This window comes from Spermophilus citellus (genome assembly GCF_964194105.1).
Source record: "Spermophilus citellus genome assembly, chromosome: 11".
Lineage (NCBI taxonomy): Eukaryota > Metazoa > Chordata > Mammalia > Rodentia > Sciuridae > Spermophilus > Spermophilus citellus.
The window spans coordinates 72,018,331-72,035,556 of NC_138192.1; the positions used below are offsets into that span (position 1 = coordinate 72,018,331).

General features: G+C 40.0%; 1 protein-coding gene across 3 annotated transcripts in view; it reads right to left on the reverse strand.

Moving 5' to 3' along the window:
- Positions 1–17,226, reverse strand: part of STK39 (serine/threonine kinase 39) — a 264,560-nt gene that overhangs the window by 54,860 nt on the left and 192,474 nt on the right. The gene's annotated exons all lie outside the window — the stretch shown is intronic.

Genomic DNA, 17,226 nt, shown 5'->3' on the forward strand with positions numbered 1-17,226 from the left:
CTAGCTCAGCAGCAAGGTGTCCAAGACAGAAGCAGACAGAGATGGCTGAACATCCTCCCCTGAATGTCCTCCTACCAGTGTAGGCCAGGCTGAACAGGCCCTGTTCAGCACTTCAGCTTAGTTCTCTAAACCTCTGCAATATTTCCTGGGCTCTGTGATCAGCAGCCACACCATGATGATATGGTCTCTGGGCCCCTCTTGGTCAATGGCTTGATCTCCAGTCTTTATGTCCTACCTTATCCTACCACACTAAATGCAAGGTGGCCTTAAAAAGGCGAAGGGACTAATACCCACTAGAAGAAAGGCCTTCTCGGTGCCTATAAAAGTTTATTTCCACAAGTGCTGTGCATTTTTAGTTCATTACATTCAATGGCTTCTCTAAGTTTACAAATTTGATGACTGGCAGAGTGAGGATAAATAAGTCTATATTGGAAACCAATACAAAAAACAATGCTCAATTCCTATCATCTTTAAAAGAACAAGATTCCCTAAGATTGTGCATATTATCATAAAACCACCAACAACCATTAGTATCTTTAATCATCTTGGTGTGGTGTGCTGTGTATGAACAGAGGTTAAATTAGAATGAAAGTAGTCCAATAAGAAAAAAAAAAAAAACGATCACTAGGAAAACAAGTACTAATAATGCATTTAATAATGAAATGACATAATGAGGAAAAAATATAAAAGAATTTGATTCAATACTAATTGGCATCCTTTGACCTTTTCCTTTTGATTGGTCCTATTTAAATTAGTTTGTTCTACTAAGACTGTAATAAGAGAGGTGTAAGAACTCTATCGGGAATATCATCACACGCTTCCTAATGCTTTATATATGAATACCACAGAAAGTCACATCCAACACCCACAATCTCTACCTACGTCTGCTGTGGTTCAAGTCATGGGGATGGCCTAGTCAAGGCAGTCTTTTATGACTCTGAACCTAAGATGCTCACCTTTGAAAAGATCACAGTGATTGATTGTGAGTAGTAGACTTGTCCCATCAAGATGAAATATAGTTGGAAAAATGCCTAATTGGGTCTAACTACTGAAGGTCATCCTTTTATAAAGAATTAATCTTTTCAGATGCATACTTAACACCTTTAATTGAAAGTACATCTACTTTAATTGATGTCGCACAGGACACTCTTGATTTCAGGGAAGCTGAAAATAGGTATGATTTAAAACTCAAAACTAAGTCAGTGCAACTTCACAGAGGAAATGATAAAAACTTGACAGTAACAGCTTCAAGGCCCAGCATGCTTGTGATGACTCTTATTAAAAACACTCTTAATCCTAAAGTAAAAACACTTGCATTTGGTTAGGCACATACCCCCCTTTATTGCTCACTGTATGCATACCCTACATCAAAAATCCAAATGCCTATAGGGCTCAGGAGGAAATTAATATTTTTAGATAAGCAATATAATCAAGTGGTTTTAAAGGCCAAAAGTACAATGGCTAGTTCTGTGAAAACTAGCTCTCCCTCACCCCTTACGCAAATATCTGGTTTCCCTTTCAGAGGAGATCAATATGTCAGACTTTTTGTAGATTCTTCCTAAGGTGTATCTGCATATCCTTGCCAACATACATACATGTTCAATACAAAGGGTAGCATAATAAATCCACTGTTTTGTACTCTTTCTTTTCTTAATACTGTCATACTTTGGAACTTCTCCATATTAGTTCATTGAGGGTTTTCTCATTCTTTTCTGTACAGCTACATAGTTTTCCTTTGTGTGCTCTATCTTTTCTGAACTAGTTCCATTCTGCAAACAGATTGTTTCCAATCTTTCATTATTATAAAGAATGCTTCAAAGAATAACCTTTTGTTCTCATGTTGTTTTGCAAATATCTGAGTATAACAATAAATTTCGAGAAGTGAATTGCTCGGCCAAAGTTTATGTGCATTTGCAATTTGATAGGTATTGTCAAATTTTCCTTCACCTAAGTTGCATCAATTTATACTCTCACTGATGATTTGTAAGCACTGTTGAAGAAACTTCAAATGAGTAAAGCAGAGAGTGGATTGAAGAACAGAAAGATGTGGGGTCTGTTTCAATGGGAAAGCATATTCCCTACTGTAAGGGAGGCAACCACTACTCAACACAAGCTGGTTATGGCCAGGTAGGAATCTGAGCAACTGTTGCTAAGTAATCAAGAAATTTAACATTATATATGAAATTCCATAGTTTCAAATTGAAAATACATAACTTAAAAACTTTGACAGTTATGAGTGGGTCAGATTCAGTCTATTACATTTATTAGTGAGGTTGAATATAAGTTATCATTTTTGCTGATATTAACACATAAATTGTGGACAATAGAAGGGCACAATGTCTTCTGAAATGCTAAGACATTGATATTATTTTTAAGAATCTACTAAAAAGAGGCAAATACATAATGCATTGGCCCATAGACTGAGAGCACCAGTCTGTGCTTTCAATGGATAAAAATTAATCATGGGAAAGAAAAATAAGGTCACAGGAATTTAACCAGATAGAAGATATAACCTATAAACTAAGAAGCTTGAAACAGATTTAATTTTTATTCTTTTTGGTACTGGGTATTGAACTTAAGCACTTAATCACTCATCCATATCCCAGGCCTTTTTAATTTTAAGACAGGGTGTCTCACTAAGATTCTGAGGCTGGCCTCAAAACTTGCCATTCTCCTGCCTCAGCCTCCCATATCACTGGGATTACAGGCACATGTTGTTGTGCCTGGCTTGGAACTGATTTTTAAAACAGTTTTTAGCGACTGCTGTTCAGTACTGACAAAATTCTTTTGATTTTTTGCTATGTGCATTCAAAATAAGTTTTGCACATGGAAAATTTTTCTTGTTCTTTCAATTCATCTTCAAGTGACACAGTGAACACTCACATGGGCAGCTGGCTAAAAGGGTGGTGACGGGGATCACCTGAGTGGGCATAGCTCTTCCTAGTGGTAGCCGATGAGAAGATGAGAAGGCTGGTGCTGCTGAAGTACAGATTTCACAGGGTGCAGCACTCACCTGTGTCTCTTAATGTATTGTGTCAGGACCATCAGACAGAGTCATTGCTTCAGAAGGCTCAAAAGCCAAAATGCCAGCACAGGACTTTGCATTCTCCAGCTTCACGTCAACATCTCCTATTCCTTGCCAACAGAGATATGGGGCACACACACCCTAAGAACCAGATGTGACTAAAAGGTATAGAAGTACAAAGCCCACATGCTGTTGAGAGTATCAGAAAGAGTCTCTGTCATTCGCACAGGATGCTTGAGAGAGAGGATGAGAGCCCACTGTTTCCCAAGCTCTGATGTTCTAATGTTTTGTGAGGGAGAAAGGGATCATATTTCCCAGGAACCCAGAAATGGCCCCTTCTTCTAAGCAGCCAAAAATTTCTTACAAAACAGCCTTCTTCTCCCTTATTTTTACTTGAAATTCCAGGTCAGAGTAAGGTTCTTGGTATCCAGGGAACTGTAAAGGGACGCCCACACTACCAGCTCCTGGACTTTCTCTCTCTAGGTCAGGGGCAAGTTGAAAACCTTTCCAACAGGCTGGGCTAGAACTCAATTAGGGTGTCATTTTAGTTCAGCCTGCTTCTTGTCCTACTCTGCACATTGAGCTGAAGTTCATCTCCATGGGTTAAAGAGGTCCTGTGGAGGACTTCAGCTCCGAGAAGCTGGCCAGATGTTTCTCCTCCACACCGGGAGGCAGCCAGTACAGGGTGAAGAGATAATGAGAAATGTAGAGACAGAGGTCTCTGTTCAAAGCCACAACTACCTGTTTGGTCATCTGTAATCTGTTTCCTCAGCTGTGACAGGGAAGCAATAATAATTCATAGCTGCTATGGTTTGAATGTGACCACCAAAAACCTGTGTTGGGAACTTACTAGTGCAGCAGTGTTGGCAGGTGGGTTCTGATAAGAAGTGTTTCGGTCAGGTGAAATCCACCCACGTGAACACAATAACGCTGATTATAAAGGGGCTTGAGGTTGTCAGTTTGATCTCATTTTCCTGTCTGCATTTGCCTTTCCACTATTGGATGCTAGAGTAAGAAGGCCCTCATCATATGCAGCCCTTTGATCTTGGACTTCCCAAGCCCCAGAACTGTAAGCCAGTAAATATCTGTCCATTATAAATGGACAGCCTCTGGTGTTTTGTTATTAACAGCATTAAATACCCTCCGACAACACCACTTACCATCTGCTGGGATGCAAGGTGTTTTACATGTGTTATCTCCTTCCATGCTCAAAACCACCCTTGAAGTAAGCACTACTATCATCATCCCCTATTATTTTGAAAATGAGGGAAATGAGATTTAGAAGTGTAGGATATCACTAAAATCACTTATCCAGCACTCACCCATGCCACCTGCCATCTGCTCAGGTGCACAGCCCTTACCAAGGCACTCCCAGCTTCTCAAACATATGTCTGCACATGCACCAACTTTCTCACCTGGAGTCTGCCAGAGCCAGTTATCGTACGGGAATTTGATTCTAATCATGCCACCCTGATGCATTTTCTTCTTGTTATTAACAAAATTTAAAATCCTTAGCAGGTCCCTCCCAGACCTGGATGTTGCCTGTCTCACCACCTCCTCTCTCCCACTCTTCCCCTGGTTGGGTGTTGCCAGGTCCACCTATATCTCCTTCCTTCTCCTGATTCCTGGGCTGTAGCCCCAGGACTTCCATAGGAGGCCAGGAAAGGAAGTGACAGCATCCGGAGGAGAGTAAGCCCCTTTCCTACTTGCTTTCCTAGCCCCCAGTTTTTGCAGAGCACCTTTTGCATAAAGTAGTCATGTGGTTATTACTTCAATATCTGGCTCCCCACTAGACAAGAAGTTCCAAATCCCAGCCTCATCTTGCTGTGTTCATTGTTCTTCCCCTCAATGCCGGGGGGGGGGGGGCACCCAGATGCTATGTGCTGAAGAACGAACAAATGAATGAATGCAGTTTATGAATCTGTCTTTTGTAAAGTGTCCCTCCCTTAGTCCTGAGGTACAACCTTCTAGTGTTCCCAGTTCCCTAGCTGCCCTTTGTATCTATCCCCCAATACTCTTCTATCTCTGTCTGCCTGTTTGCAATGATTATGGTCCACCCTCTCTCTTCTTAATCCTTCCCTGGATGATTAGTTCCAAATCAATAACTCAATCCCAGGTACTTCCTCAGAGCTATAAATCCATTATGCAATGCCTATATGGTATTGCTCCACAAAATGTCCAAACAGATGTCCCCCCAACCAAAACAACAACAAAAACCCAACTCAACATATTCAAAGGGAATGCATCACTTCTGTTAAATGCCCTTATATTCCTCAGTTCTTAGGGAGTAAATGGCAGTGAAAGCCAACAACCAAGGAGAGTTCTAGCTCCTTAAGAATTCTCAAATCATCCATTTCTCTACAACTTCACCACAAAGTGAAGGCCAAATCACCACCATTGGTCATAACTAAGACTAAATGATTCAGTGAACAAAGGATACTTTAGACACACTCTCACACAACATACACACATAGAGATTGCTACTGTGAAAACTACGGTGCTCAGAAAAAGGAAAAAGGGCCATTGAAGGCCAAGGGAGCCATTTTCCGGGTGTAATGCCTGGCAGAAAAATGTGTAGCCCAGCAAAAGGTTCTTATACTTAGTGAGACATCAAAACAATGCCAATGTCAGAATAAGTTGAAGGAACCTGCAACACAAACCAGAAACAAGTAGACCCAGGAAGCATTAGCAGCAGTGTGAAGAAGTGCCCCCATTCAGCTCTGGCTTCCCCCGAGCACAGTCTTTAGGTCAATTTACTAGGAAGCCTTAAGAACTGAGACGCACACCCATCAACTGGTTATTGGAGCTCAATTTGCAGGTCACCCACTTACTAACAAGACCTTCAGTAGTCCGCTTCACCTAACTTTCAGTTTCCTCTGTGGTAAGCAGCAGAAGTAAGGCATCCCTTGCAGATTAAATGAGCCATATGAAAATGGTGCAAACTCCCCGGCATGGCTGCCAGGCATTATCATGCCTTGTGTTTTGAGGCACACAGAAGCAGGGAAAAAGCAAGTCCCTGCAGAGCTTGCAATCTTCCTGGAGAAATGCAGCTGATCATGTAACTAGAGGGGCAACCCAATGTAAATAAGTGCTTAAAAATAGTAGTAGAGAAGGAAACAGGAGATTAACTCAGAAAAAGGGATGTTTCCCCTCTCTTAGTGCTCACTCTCACCCATCCTTCACACCCCTGTCAAATTAATCTTCCTCTGAGGCAAAGGGCCAATCACAGAATCGTATAATTTTACAACTGAAAGGGGCCCTGGAGGTCAACTAATCCATTCCTCTCACTCCTCAGGTGAGGAAGTTGAAGCTAAAGAGATTTAACTGTTTTGCCTAAGATTACACAGCTGGTTAACTCACTCAATGCTCCATAAATCCTTATTGATCACCTACTAGGTGTCAGGTCTATAGTAGGAGCCATTAATGCAATAATGACACCTGGGACTGAAATGTGTAGACCACTTTTCTTTTTTGGGGGAGGGCGGGGTATAAGGGATTGAACTCAGGGACACTCGAACACAGAGCCACATCCCCATCCCTATTTTGTATTTTATTTAGAGACAGGGTCTCACTGAGTTGGTTAGTGCCTCACTTTTGCTGGGGCTGACTTTGAAATCACGATCCTGACTCAGCCTCCTGAGTTGCTGGGGTTACAGGCATGTGCCACCACACGTGTGGCTAGACCACTGCTCTTTAAACTAGATTGGTGGTTTTCAAACTGCAGGTGGGGTGATCAGAGGTGAAATCTCTGACAAGTACCCCCCACCCCACAATACCCCTACACTAAGTTAAGAACTATTCCAGGCAATGAGCCATGTTATAGGTGGAAATGTGCTTCAGATGAATGATGTGGCAGATTTTGAGCTTGAGAGCCACAATTATACCCATCAGCATTGTGCTCCAGAGTTCTGCCTGAAACCAGGATTCTCCTCTCCAGTATGTATCTCCAAGCATTAGGCACCATGTGCACCAGGAACATGATCATGAATCACATACCTCATCCTTCATCCCCAACTCCTGCCCTTGTATTTAATATGCCTCAAAAGTCTTTTATCAATGAGTCTTCTAAAGAGCAAAAATACCTTTATTGTTATACTTCAACAAACCCCCAATATGCCCTTGTCCTAGAAAATATAAGTTGGTAGCATCCAGGATTCCAGACTCCATCTCTCTCTCTCTCTCTCTCACACACATACACACACTCACACAAATATTTTTTTCAAGTATAGTATCTTGACACATCTTAAAGGATTTGGCCTCATGTGCTAATTGTCTGCAGGGTTTTCTGCAACTAGAACCTCAGGCTTGGGCCTCTGACACTTTGTATTTCAACACAGCCTGAAGGACTATTTTAGATTTGCAGCCTGTAGGGAGCAAGTAGTCTGGTTGCCTGTGATTTCACATGGCTGCTACCTATATGAGAAGTGCACAGGCAGAGCCCTGCATACAGAAACTTCAGATGTGCTGTACAGTGCTGACACCTACGAATAAATCTCCTACAAAAAAAAAAAAAAAATTCTCACAAGTAACTGGCTTTTCTATCCAAAAAAAGTCATTTTCATCTGAAAGTAATTACATTAAGTTAAGGTGTTTTTCTTTAGCAGAAACCTCTGGAGGATCTCTGTGCCCAAATGGCAGAGGGCATAGCCATTTCCTCTGCCCTGCCTTACCCATCCTCTAACCTCAATGAACAGGTGTGACTCTTTATTCACTATCTGCTAATGCTTTCTAGGATTATTTTTTTTTGTTAAAAAAAAAAAAAACCAAACATTTCAATACAGAGGAAAGTGCCAAGACTAACAGAATGAATACACATGTACCTACCAGTCAGAATTTTTGAAATGGTCACATTCTGTCCTATTTACTTCAGAGCTGAATACCTAAAAATTTAATATTCCACCTATGCAGCATAAAATCAATTGTGTTATGTCTCAGCCATGATGAATCACAAGTGGACAGATTATAGTATAAAGGCTCTGTTTCCTATCAAGATTGTGAAACTATATTTTCATGTGTCACATGTAGTCTTTTTCAGCATTTAGAATGTCTAGTGAATATATTTGCTGAAGTTTTTTTTTTTATTTTATTTTTTTACTTACCAGGAAATAGGGAAAAGGAGTGACCACATAAAAACTAGACTCATGTGTACAGCTGAGAGGACAAGCAACATAATAGTTTGGTCAAACAGCATACTTTTTTTGTAGCAGAAAAAGAATATTTAGCATGCTTATTAGGTAAGGGTCTTTGGATATGCCTCTTTTTAAAAACCAGACTTTATTAATATTATTTCATGGAAGTTTAAGGTGTGTTAGGTTTTACTGCAGAGAAATCATAGACTTATCAATGTGTCCGTGATGTCTACCTTTGTTCAATGCATTGGGCTCTCAAACCAACATCCTTAATAATATAAAGACAAAGGCACTTCCAAGACATGGATTTAGTAAGTATCGGTTTGGGATCTAGACATCATGCCAGCTAGGTATAGGTACAAAGCCTGATACAGCACACAGGGAGGTGGGCAGAAGAGCTCCATATATTTGCAGCATTTCAGGATGGGCATACTTTTAAGACAAAAGAAGTTTCCTTCAAGGAACAAACCATCACAAATTCAAAGTACTATAGACAACTATGATATTCTTTGCCTACTATTTATTTAGTTTACTTAATTCTTGCAAAATGGCTGTTAAAATCATTTCAAAATTTAACTAGATATGTAACTAAACATTTAGTTATTAAAAATAACAGGGATTGGGGGCATAGCTCAGTGACTGAGTGACTGCCTAGCATTTGCAAATCCCTGAGTTTGATCCCCAGCACCACAAAAATAAATTAAAATAAAAATAACAAATTAGTTAAAGAACATACAGAGATATTACCACATACTTGAGACACAATTACTCCAGCTGAGCACTGGAGTTAACTTTGCTTGCAGCTAAGAAAGAGAACATAAACTACTGCATAGTACAATTCTTACTTTTCAAAACAAAAAACATGAAAAGCAGTTGTTTTGCTTGGCATTAATTTCAAGGACAATTTTTTGTGCAAGCTCCTTTTTTGTGGTAATTTTAATTTTTTTAATTGGAGCATTACAGTTAAACATAGGAGTTGGGTCCATTCCAACAAATTCATACATGCATGAAATTTGACTTCAGTTCACATTCTCCCCCTTTTCCCTCCTCCCTTTCCCCATTCTCCTTCTTCGGTTTTACTGAGTCTCCTTTTACTCGTCTGCTTATTTTTTATTATTCTATTTATACATAAAGGTAAAATTCCCTGGGTATATTTACATATTCATTCCACATTCCTTCTCCTTTCCCATCCTTCCTCCCCCTCTTGCCACCTCCTTTTCTACTGATCTTTCCTATGTCTTTGTGATATCTGATCCTCCCCTCCTGTTTTCCTTTTTTTCCCCCTCTAGCTGGAACCCCCTTTATAAGAGAGACTGAGCAACCTTTTCAATTCTGTGTTGTAAAAGAGAGAAAAGTAATTTTTTTTTTCATACCAATATCTCCAACTATCTGGGGTAAAAGACAGAAATTAATTCTCCCAGGTGCTGAAGGCACAATATCATATCTGACCTGAGCGATGGCATTTCTTCTGGAAGCTCAAATAATACAGCCAAAGTACATTGTTTCCTGGTGATTTACTTCAACAGTAGGAGCTCATAGAGAAATGGATGGTCTATACAGACTCCTTCCTGGGGCCCCACAAGTGTCTTTGTCAATGCTGCAGGGGGCATTTCAGGACTGTATTCTCTGCGTTCGAAGGGTCTGATAATCAATGTGTTGACTGAACACAGATCTTTCACTTTGGCTGAAACCTCCCTGGGAAGCAGAGGTGACATTCTGCCATGAACATGTGGGAGGCTGACATCCTCCCCTGGAGAGCCGGCTGACTGACACCTGCAGGAGGCAGTTGCAGAATATCTGAACTTCTAGTGGAAGCCCTGTGGCTGGTCCACAACTTGGACACATGCTCAGCTGAATCCCCAAACTGTGTTGCTTCAGAATAAAGAGATCATTTTTTTTTTTTGCTTCAAAGTTTTAAACAACAACAAACTCTTTAAATTTTAGCCAGGTAATCACAGAGGTAGCAAGAAACTATTCCTATAATTTTATTACTAATTTACATGAATAAATCCAAGGAAAGCTACACAAAATTAGCAAATTAAAAAGAAAATAATAATTTTCAATGAGGTTTAAAATGTCTGCTCAACAAAGAAGAAAATCTTGAAGGGCTAATTTTAAGAGGTATTAATACCAGTATCTTGTAGGTTAGAATGTTAAAAAGAATCATCTCTGTCCTACAGGTGGTATCATAAAACAATTAAGTTAAATAATATGAAAGTGAGCATATATTTTCTCTTTTGATCCATTTAGAGAAGTGGCCTATAAGCAAATGCATCTAAGCGCAGTATTGGTGGTCCTCAAAGCTATCATAAATCCTCAGGTTGAACTTTTTGATATTACTTCAGCAAATGATTATTTGTCTGTAGAGTTGCAAAGAAAAAAAAAAGCATTGCTATCATATTGGTCTTGTGATAGGTTGCAGATACACAATAGTAGGAAACACATCAGGTGTGTGAGAGCACATCAGGTCACATCAGTCAGAAGGCTGGATTAGGACAGGACTTTGATTCAAAATAATGTCAAAACAAACAAACAAAAAAAGAAATCGAAAAATCTTCTCAAAGGAAGAGGCATCTGCTTCCTTTTGAGACTTGAGGTTATATGATTCTCTAAAGGCTAATACTCAAAAATTGAAAAGGCACAACTCCTCCAGCCTGCTGGGAGAAGAGCAGGGTGAACCCATCCAAAGGAACTTGGGAAGCTTCTTGTACTTAACGCATCCTGCAAGGGTGAGCATGATTTGTATGAGAGGATTTAAAGTGAGGACAAACGCCATACACTCTCTGGGTAAGACTTTTTGGAAATATGTTCTTTTTTTTTTTTTTTTAATGTGAAGATTCCATTAGTGAGAAAAGAGAAACCTGAAGCTTGGGTTTGTCTGTGTCCCATAGATGCACTTTTGCAAGTCCCACTGAGGATGTAATGGCACAACTCTTCCTATTACTAAAAGTGACCCTGAAGATGTGGCCACCCTGTGACCGCCTTTCCCCTTTTTCTGTGTTATGGGTTGAAATGTGGACCCCTCTGTAAGAGATACCCAGGAGGCTGAGGTAGGAGGATTACAAGTTCGAGGCCAGTCTCAGCAACTTAGTGAGACCCTCTCTCAAAATAAAATAAAATGGGTGGGGAGCAGAGGGTATGGCTCATAGATACAGTACTTGCCTTCCATACCCCAGGCTCTCATTCAACGCTCAGTACTGCAACAAACAAACAAACAAACAAACAAGCAAACAAACTCAAAATGGGTCCCCTGCCAAAGTCATACGTTGGAGTCTTACCTCCAGTACTTCAGAACATGCCTGTGCTAGTAACAGAGCCTTTAAAGATGTAATTAAGATTAAATGAGGTCACTGGGATAAACCCTAATCCAATACAACATCTTCCCTATGGAAGAGGACATTAAGGACACAGATATGTACCTGCAGAAGAAAAGATCCTGTGAGGACACAGTAAGAAGGTGGCTTTCTACAAGCCATGCAGAGAGACCTAAAGAGAAACCAAACTTGCATATATCTTGATCTTGGACTTCTAGGTTCCAGAGAATGGGAAAATAAATTCCTGTCGCTTGAACCACCATATCCTTGGTGCTTTGTTAAGGCAGCCCTAGCAAACTGATAACACCATCTGATTCTGACAAATTTTTAAAAGTCAACATTTGAACCTCTATTAAAAATTAAATTGATTCTCAGCCTCTGGAATGCTAATTTATGACATTCATTATCACAATGGTTTGGGAAGAAACCATTCTTTCAACAGTCCCAAGTAAAGAAAACAACACCAGTCATTTGGCATAGCAATCAAATCATTCTGATTGGAAAATTCCAAGTACCTGAAGTTTGCCAAAGGTGGAAAAACCCTTGGCTTACTCAGGAAGCCCCATCTGAGCGGTACAGTGCTATCCCTTCCACAGAGGGCACACCTGAGGGCAGGACCCCAAGGCAGATGCAGGGAACACACAGTCTCATTCCAGAGGCTCAAAACAACTGTTGGCCTGTATTTAAACATGTGCTGTGTGACTGTAAGATGACGGGCTGGTGGTCATGGAGGGACCTCAGGACCCAGGCTTCAGAATCATAACTCCCATCTGGATGATTTTGAAAAACATGTTTAAGAATGTTTAATAAGCAACTCTCATGAGTGCAATTGCACCACAAATCGAAGGACTTAACAAGACTGTGGGATAAGGCACTTTTCTTATCTAACTATTACTAAAAAAGACACACCCAATAATTTCCTTCAAGATGTTTTCAGTGACTAATCTTTATGCCCAGGCTGTTGATCTCTGACACGTTTTTAAGGCTACCTTAGCTTTCTTAAACACACACTTTCTCTTACTCTTTTTTTTTCTTAACTTTAAGTGTATTTTATTTATTTTTATAATGTTAAGATGGAAAACCTTTGTATCTATAACTTTTAGTGCTTATTTGACTGCTTTTATTGGTGTGTGTTATTTATACAGAATGGTGGGTTTCAGTATGGCATATTCATATACACACAAAAAAATATATAATTTGATCAATTTCACTTCCCAACACCTCTTGTCTTAAGTAAAAATTTAATAAAGGAGGTCAGATGGGATAAAGAAGAGTTCTTAATCTACAGAAACATACATACATCCTGCAAACAATCTGCTATTTGTTTCTTTACAGTAAATTCAAGCTGTGCTTTTTAGAAAGTGGGTATCAAAAAATAAGATAAAACAAAACAGGGCCCCTGGGACTAAAGAGGACTGTGTAGGCAAAGCCATGAGGACCCTTCTCAAGGGGTGAACAAACAGGAGAGCTCCCTCCCCACCAGTTTGAGGCAAATTAATAATAATTGATTCATTGTCAACTTTAATTTAAGAGAATTATTTGATAAAAAAAGGGCAAACTGCTGAATGTCAATCTTTATAGAAAGATAAAGGTATAGTAAATCAGTCAGTGATCAGTTAGTTATAAGCCTTTTAAACAAATATACAGGGTCTAAAAGGGGGATCAGAGGAGCTACGAAGTCAGGCAATGTCTCCTCCAAGGTGCCTCACAAGGCAGGGTTCAACATCTGGGCAAGTTCTCAGCAAATACTCAAGAAATTGAATGAACTCAGGGGCATCTCACTCCCCCCCACCTGCCTAAATGACATTTTGTGGATCGGAAGCACACTTGACAAAATTGCTAGGTATGGAGGTGACCAACCCAAAATGACTACTGAAATAACAACAGAAGGCTTTTGGAATGAGGGCACTTCAGTTGATACACAGGTCAGAGCTACAATCAGAGGAGCAGACATCATACTAGGCATGGGTCTAGGAGAGGTGAATGGGGACTGTACTGGGAGGAGACAGGAGCAGCGAGCCAACAGAAAATGATGGGTTCAACCTCAGCAGGACTCACAGGCATGCCAGCTGTGAGTGCTTTGGCCTTGGCATATGGACCAGGGGTCTGGGTGGCTAAAAAAAGGTACATTTATGGTTCTAGGACGCTGCTGCTGAGCCAGGAATGCTGAGCTGTGGGCAATTCCCACATGTACACGTGGCATGAGGAAAGGGAACACAGCTCCTTGCCACAGCCTCCCTTCAGCTTCCTTCCCTGCAAGATCTCTGAGTTGGTTCTAAGGTAAGTCAAAGGAAAGCAAAAAAACATTTTGTCACAAGGTCTACTCAGCCTGGAAGAGCTTGGTTTCTAAAGATAGTATTCTCTAGTTTAAACAGGTACTGTCCCACTGACTAGCCATAAGGTCTGAGGGCGAATGGTTTAACTTTCCAAGTCTTAGCATCTTTGCATATGAAATAAGGTGATCACAGAAATGACTTCATAGCATAATTGAAAAGATCAGTCAGGAGCAGTGGTGCACATCTGTAATACCAGCTACTCAGGAGGCTGAGGCAGGAAGATTGTGAATTCAAGGCCATTGGCCACTTAGTGACACCCTGTCTCAAAATTTAAAAAGGGCTGAGGATATAGCTCTATAGCTTAATGGGAGAGTGTCCCTGGGTTCAATCCCTAATACCAGGAGAAAAAAAAAAAGGATCAGATGAGAGAAGGCATGGATAATAATATTTGGCAAAGACAAGCATTCAGTCAGTATTTTTAAAATAACGTCAATAAAAATAAACACAAAATTTAACTATTGAGTTCTTCATGTTAGATCTTAGTTCCCAAGATCTTTTCCTCCTTATCTCTTCCTTATTCCCTAACCTAAGCACAACTGCAGTTGTCAGACCTCCTCTAAGTCCCACATATTTTAACCATAAAACCCTACATATATAATACAAAATTTCAGAGAGGTACAGGCCTCTTTATTTTCTCAAGAATCCCAATTTTGCTTGAATAAACAGGACCTGGTCATTTGGAGGTAGAAATGAAATACTCTTGCTGAAAGTTGAAAAGAAACAAAGAGACTGGCCACTAGGTCTGATCTGGAAATCTTAAAAACTGCCAGAAAGTTCAATAAACCCATGAGAATTAGAGGACACTCCTGATGACCTGTCCCACTTTCTCTTATAAATAACTTACATATTTGTTTTTGTTCAGTCAAATCCATGTGGGAGATCACCATAAGAAAGGTAGAACGGAAGAACAAAACCTGCCTACAGCACAGACTCCTGTCTGTCAAATTAGGAAAATTCCCTGAGAAAGGAGACACTAGAAAAGCACTCATTTTGCTGGTTTTAGCCAACACATCTGGCCACTTTCTGCGTCTGCATGGAAAGGGCCATTGACATCGTATGCTTGCCACCATCCAGGGCCTCCCTGGACATGGGAACACCTGCAGGAACATTGCTCCAAACTCAGGCTGCTATTTAATTGTGACTCTCATCATCACTGTTATTACAGCTCTGTCATTCAGAATCGCTCTCGGCTATCAGTGACAGCACGGAGAGAGAGCGTATGAAGATGACATTTCCATGTTTTGTATTCTGAACATTAGAAATCAGTTTGGCTTACCAAATGAGCAGTGGGTGCCATGCTAATTATATAACTTTTTAGAGCACTAATAGGATCTCCTATTGAGCCAACTGGGAGGGAAAAAAATACCATTCTCATTTTTATCTGCGCCTCAGCATACTGACCTCCTTTATCCTGTTGATGTGGCCATTAATAAAACATTCTAAAATGACCTGAAAAGGCTTTTGATGAACTAGAGCATGGATCTGGCTGCCAAACAGCTGTGTATTTGAGAGACTTGGAGCTGGTATCAAAGTTGGCCGTTGATGACTCAAGTTTGGCCTGGGAACCTCCTGTGTCCAGAAAGGCTGTCCATGCTTTTTTACTGGTTACAAATGAAAAAATATTTCTGCTCTTGAGTCTCAGAAAATGGACACAAAAGGCAATTTATTTCACTTCAGTATCTGACATATGAACACCAACATACTTCCTTCCTGACAAGCTTCTTTCAATGTTAGGATAATTATTAACATAAAAATAGTACTGGTATTCCAATTCTAAAATAACCAGTTCTTTAAAGTAGGTTAAAGAGGAGAGTGAGGCCCATTCTTGTTTTTCCCTACCCTTTTCAAAAAAATATTTACCAAATATAATTCTTTAAATATCAAGAAAATGTATAACAGACCATTTAATTAAGTAGATATGATCAAAAAATTTCAGGAAGCAACACAGATGTTATTGGACAAATGAGCTAACAAAGAATTAAGCAGAGGAAAAATCACTCATTCAGCTCAGATGTGTACAGAACACATACTTGGCACACAGCAATGTTCTAGACTTGGAAAAGAGGACATGTAGAAATGAAGTAATGTACACACTATGCTTGATAAGCTAATTACTCATCATAGAATTTAGAGCCAGAAAGAAAGATTCATCAAAGGTGTTTGACAAGCTTTCCTTAAGAGATAGACCATGAATGCCTCTTTCATTTCCTGAAAAATTTCTACCACGGTAGCAAAGTGCTACCATGTCACTTTGCTGCCACTCCTATCTCCATTATTTTCTCAAACACACATTTACAGAGCGAGAGAAATGTTTCTAGTGTGAAGCAAGCACTCACAGAACCAGAGTCATTCCCAGCCTTCACATTTCCCTCACATTAACTGGCAAATAGATGGTTAGCATGGAGAGAAGTCAAGTCCATCAAGCTGTTAAATTGTGGGGAAAACAACTGGAGAATTCCCATGTTACTTTACAGACTTCCTATATAGAGACAGACAAGGATGCGATGGCCAAGAACAATGCCCAATTCAAAATTCTGTAGGACTAACCCAAATTCAAACCACCACTTTTCTAGTACCAACACTGCAATACTGTGAGGCCATCCAGGAAAAGTTCTTGCTGTCTTGGTCCTATGATATTTGGGCTTGGGAAGAAGGCTCATGGAGTGGCGCCCCACCCTTATTCATTCTTATAAATTTTAATCACTAGAAGGTTAATCTACAGGACTCCATCAGAGACAGAAACATTCAACCTTGTATCTTTGGAAGAAAACAAGTGCCATCATGCTGATTACTTTCTGGCATCAAACAAGCCTGATTGATCTGTTGTATCTTTATTCTGGCCCTAAAGGTGAGAACATGGTAGTGATCCAACAGCTCTTCTAGGATCTCTCTAGAAATGGCTTAGTGCTGTTCTTGGGTAGGAGCATTTCTCTCCAGACTCACCTGGTATCTCTGGCTGGCTGAGCTGCAGCAGAGCAGCACCTGTTGTAAGAGGTGAGGGAAGGATCGTGCTCCCATCTTTTCAGGGAGAGGCTGGGAGAGGAGACAAGACTGAATGCTAAGAAGAGACTTCTCCACAGCAGCTCATTACTAAAGGGATAATCGGAGAGATTCTAACAAGGAAATAATGACTGCTGGACGTTAGTGGCTAATCACTAAACAAATAAGTTCAGAATAACCCAATTTCTTTCTTTGCTATTATAATAAGCATTTTCATTTCAAGGGAAAGCCTTAGGCTTGCTTTGTTTAGATTAAGGCACATTTTGGAACATGGCATAAATTAATCTAGACTAATAGTAGAGATATGAATTTCCTCATTAGTATGTACAATTTTATGCATCATTCAAAAATAAGTTTAATTTTTTAAAAAATCAGATTTTTTTTAACATAAGAGTGAGTTATTTTCCTGGGTTGGAAACCCT